The sequence below is a fragment of the Palaemon carinicauda genome, unplaced genomic scaffold (genome assembly GCF_036898095.1).
Source record: "Palaemon carinicauda isolate YSFRI2023 unplaced genomic scaffold, ASM3689809v2 scaffold47, whole genome shotgun sequence".
NCBI lineage: Eukaryota > Metazoa > Arthropoda > Malacostraca > Decapoda > Palaemonidae > Palaemon > Palaemon carinicauda.
The window spans coordinates 440,001-445,287 of record NW_027171728.1 but is presented as its reverse complement, the minus strand read 5'-3'; the positions used below and the strand labels follow the sequence as shown (position 1 = coordinate 445,287).

Sequence of the window (5,287 nt, the reverse complement as noted above, 5' to 3'; positions counted from 1 at the left end):
GACTAGAAAACAATGGTTTGATTTTGGAGTGTTCTTCTAGAAGCGTTGCTTACCACAGATAGAGAGTCTCTTCTACAGTGGAAGACCACGGTACAGAGGCTATAGCACTACCCAAGACTAGAGAACAATTGCTAGATTTTGGAGTGTCCTTCTCCTAGAAAAGCTGCTTACCACAGCTAAAGAGTCTCTTGTACCCTTACCAAGAGGAAAGAAGCCACTGAACAGTTACAATGCAGTAATTAACACCTTGAGAGAAGAATTGTTTCAGTGATTAAATGATCGATTGATTTTGCGTTTTCTGACATCCTAAAATCTAACCTCATTAATCAATGGATAGATGGGGCAAGGTGTCCATTCAACCCAGTAGGGGCTGCCGTTAGAAATTGAAAAAATGGGTTTGTTTTCTAAAAACTAATTTATGGAATTAGTCAATCAACTGACCTTTATTAATGCAGTCATTAAAACAAGTCATTAAAAAAAGGTTATGATAGCCTATTGGTAACGTCTCTGCCTGACCATCTGTTGGCCAGGGGTTCGAGATCAGCTCAAGCTAAACAGTTAATATAGTCAATTTCTTTTAATGAGGCGCATTTGCACCGACTCGCAGCGGTGCCCTTTAAGCTAGGAAAAATTTCCTGATCGCTGATTGGCTAGAATTATCTTGTCCAACCAATCAGCGACCAGGAAACTTTTCCGAGCTAAAAGGGCACCGCTGCGAGTCGGTGCAAATCTGACTCGCTAAAAAAAATTGACTATAGTAGTGTATGCAACCTCACCATCCTCCTGAACTAAGGGTGATGGATTTGGGATAACATAGAAGTCTACCTGCTTAGTCATCAGCCATTGCCTGGCCCACACAGATCCAACTTAATGAAGAGGTGGGGTAGCTAGACGACTGTCACTGTCCCTTGCCTCTGCCACTCATGAGCTACCTTTAAACGACATAAAGGGTCATGGGGTACCATCATTACTTCAAAGAGAGGGGAACTGTTTGTAAAAACCATATGCTATTTTAGTAACTCCGTCAGTTAAAACTAGGTCAGAGTTAACAAAAGGTTAATTATAACAATATCCAATACAAAGAAATGTCCTGCAATATACCAATTAAATAAATCAATTTACTTTTGATTTAGTAGAACTATAAACCGAACCTTGAAGTCTATGTATAAACTAGTGTACGCGATCCGTCAGAACATATTTAGATACATATTCTTACCGTAGATTCAATCCTTCCTACCCTCTTTCCTAACTACAACACGGCAGTTGTGGTTTCCGACTGTACCTCATGGTGTAACCCCCTCTCACCAGGGTGTGACTACTCCCTAGGTCCTTACCAGAGAGATGTGGAGAGACCGAGTAGTTTATGTCTGGTAATGCCGCTCAGCGCGATCAGTATAAATACATATATACATATATATATATATATATATATATGTATACATATATATGTATACATATATATACATATATACATATATATATGTATATGTATATGTATATGTGTGTATGTAAACATATATATATAATATATATATATATATATATATATGTATATATAATACTGTATATATCTATATATATATATATATGTATATATATATATATATATATATTATATATATATGTATATGTGTGTATGTAAACATATATATATATATATATATATATAATACTGTATATATCTATATATATATACATACATATATATAAATATATATATATATATATATACACTGTATACATACATATACATATCTATCTATCTATATATATATATATATATATATATAAATCTTCATACAGAAAAAATATCACATAACATCCCTTCACAAACAAAACAAGTCTACATCTATATCACCACAGCATTACGACAAACAAACAGATAACGTTGCAAGGAATTATATAAAAAAAAACCCTTAAAACCCATTCGCTTGCAGTTATAATCCGCAAATAATACCCGCATTGCTAAATACACACAAACAATGGCACAACAACCCCTATGCAACACCCTCAGCCTTTAGAATTATGCAAGGAAATCACACACATAGGAGACTGCATCTTTAAGCGAGTCCCGCCTCCCTGATGTTGGTAACCCTGGTGTTGTACACATTCGAGCGAGCCGGGAGATTTGCCAGCCTGATCCAGGGAGGGAGAAGGCTTGATGTGAGATGATATTCGCTTATAACTATGAAATTAATATTTATTACTTGAAGCTCGTTGTTTTATATTAATTTTGAAACTAATTTTATATTCATATCGATTTTATGATTGTTTACTCCGTGATAAAATCCATAAAATAATAACTAGAAGTAAATATTTTGATTTCTCTGTCTTTGTGTGTATTAATATTCAAAGCCTGGTGTTAAACTGTACATGCATATATACAAACTATATATATATATATATATATATATATTATATACATATGTATTATATACATATATATATGTATATATACATATATATGTATATATAAATATATATGTATATATATAAATATATATATATATGTATATATAAATGTGTATATATATATATATATATATGCATATAAATATATATATATATATATATATATGTATGTGTGTATATATAAATGTGATATATATATATATATATATATATATAATATATATATATAAACGTAATAAATAAGAATAAAAGTAAAAGGCAAAGATACGTAGATCAGTGTAAAGCATAAAAAAATGAAAAAGAAAATTATAATGAAAAGCCAATTATAATTTTTTTTTTATTGATTATGATTTTTTATTAACTAAGGAGATTATGATTTTTTTTATTAATTAGGGAGTTATTATCATTTTTCTATTAAGGAAAATAATTATAATTTGTTTTATTAATTAAGGAAGGAAATTATTTGTTTATTAATTAAAAAAGTAATTATGATTTTTTTTATTAATCAAAGAAGGTAATTATATTATTATTAATTAAGGAATAATTATTTTTCTATTAATTAAGGAAAGTAATTATAATTTCTTTTATTAATTAAGGAAGGAAATTATAATTTCTTTATTATTTAAAAAAAGTAATTATGATTTTTTTTATTAATCAAAGATAATTATCTTATTATTAATTAAGGGCAGTAATTATGATTTTATTTATTAATTAAGGAAAGTAATTATAATTTCTTTTATTAATTAAGGAAGGAAATTATAATTTCTTTATTAATTAAAAAAGTAATTATGATTTTTTTTATTAATCAAAGAAGGTAATTATATTATTATTAATTAAGGAATAATTATTTTTTTATTAATTAAGGAAAGTAATTATAATTTCTTTTATTAATTAAGGAAGGAAATAATTATTTTTTTATTAATTAAGGAAAGTAATTATAATTTCTTTTATTAATTAAGGAAGGAAATTATAATTTCTTTATTAATTGAAAAAAAGTAATTATGATTTTTTTTTATTAATCAATGAAGGTAATTATATTATTATTAATTAAGAAGTAATTATTTTTCTATTAATCAATGAAAGTAATTATAATTTCTTTTATTAATTAAGGAAGGAAATTATAATATCTTTATTAATTAAAAAAAGTAATTATGATTTTTTTTATTAATCAAGGAAGGTAATTATATTTTTTATTAAGGGCAGTAACTGTGATTTTATTTATCAATTATGGAAATTAATTATATTTTTTTATTAATTATGGAAAGTAATTATGATAAACCTCAATTAATGAGTATTGATAATACGGACGTTCACGAGTCGATATATTTTTTCTATTTAAAAACATATTTAGATATATACTAATAATTGCAATTGTAAATACAGTGTATGTTAACTAAAAAATTATTCACGTAAATATACTTTATATATATATATATATATATATATATACTGTATATATATAATATATATATACATATATATACATATATATATATATATATATATATATCTGTGTGTGCGTGTGTGTATTTGTAATAATTTTAAATGTCTATTTCCTAAAACAAGATAAAAAAAATAGGTTTTGGAAAATCAATTCTTTTGTCCAAAAATCTTAAATAATTCGAAGAAATCGGATTCAGTGATAAGCCGATAAAGAGATTACGATTGTCTTTCATGAGAGAGAGAGAGAGAGAGAGAGAGAGAGAGAGAGGGGTTTTGTTTTATTCCAGCTGTGACCAGATAATGGAATGATATTCCTGATCGGGCAGTTGAATCGGTGGAACTTCATAAGTTCAAACTTGTTTCAAACGTCTTTATAGCATATATATGCTCTCTCTCTCTCTCTCTCTCTCTCTCTCTCTCTCTCTCTCTCTCTCTCTCTCTCTATATATATATATATATATATATTGTAACGATGTTACTGATCTTACATTATTATACATTTCTATTTCATTATCTCTCATATTAGCTTATTTCCTTTCCTCACTGGGATATTTTTCTGCTGTTCCAACTAGGGTAGTAGCTTAGTTAATAATAATAATAATAATAATAATAATAATAATAATAATAATAATAATAATAATAATAATAATAATAATCATAATAATAATAATAATAATGTATATTAACTAATAAAAAATATAATAATAATAAAAATAAAAATAATGTAGCTGAGCTAATAATAATAATAATAATAATAGCAATGTAGCTTATCTAATAATAATAATAAAAATAATAATAACAACGTAGCTTATTTAACAATAGTATTATTTATAATAACAATAACAATAATAATAAATAATAATCCCTACATACACCTTTCACTCCATAAAAACCCTCCTTAAAAAAAAAAACAATCTCTTCTCCACCCCCGATATTCACCTACCGCCAACCGCTCCAAATCCTTTCAAGATTCGAACGCACATCTGGCTACTTGCCTTGTGATCATCGGGCGGGTAGCGCCGAAGCAGTTCTGGAGGCTGGACCGGGGTCGCCCGCACGGGGGCACGGGCGCCGACGACCACCATGTAGTCCAGCAGCCGCGGGCATAGATGCCGCCGCTGCGCGTCTGTGGCCACTGAAAAAAAAGGATAAATGAATTAATGGATATATATAAATATACATATTCAAATAAGCCATATATAATTTTGATATATTAATGTCTGGATTCTCTTAACGACCTCGGGATCAGAGCCCCAGGCGAAATCACACAAAGACAAGAGCTTGGCTCCGGCCGGGAATCGAACCCTGGTCGGCAAGCTTATATAGACAGTGACTAACCCACTTGGCCACGACATATGTATAAGTGGCTTCATTAATTCCGGTACACTGACATCTCCTTGGCTTCATGTGAACTGTAGCGGAATTAATGAAG

At 28.4% G+C, this 5,287-nt stretch overlaps 1 long non-coding RNA gene across 1 annotated transcript in view; it reads right to left on the bottom strand.

Annotated features, from left to right (window-relative positions):
- Nucleotides 1-4,823: 4,823 nt before the first annotated feature.
- The window catches only part of LOC137636963 (uncharacterized), a 33,745-nt gene continuing 33,281 nt past the window's right edge, over nucleotides 4,824-5,287 (bottom strand). Inside the window, exon 3 of the long non-coding RNA XR_011043316.1 lies at nucleotides 4,824-4,990. This is a non-coding gene — a long non-coding RNA (uncharacterized lncRNA). The remainder of the gene's footprint in view (nucleotides 4,991-5,287) is intronic.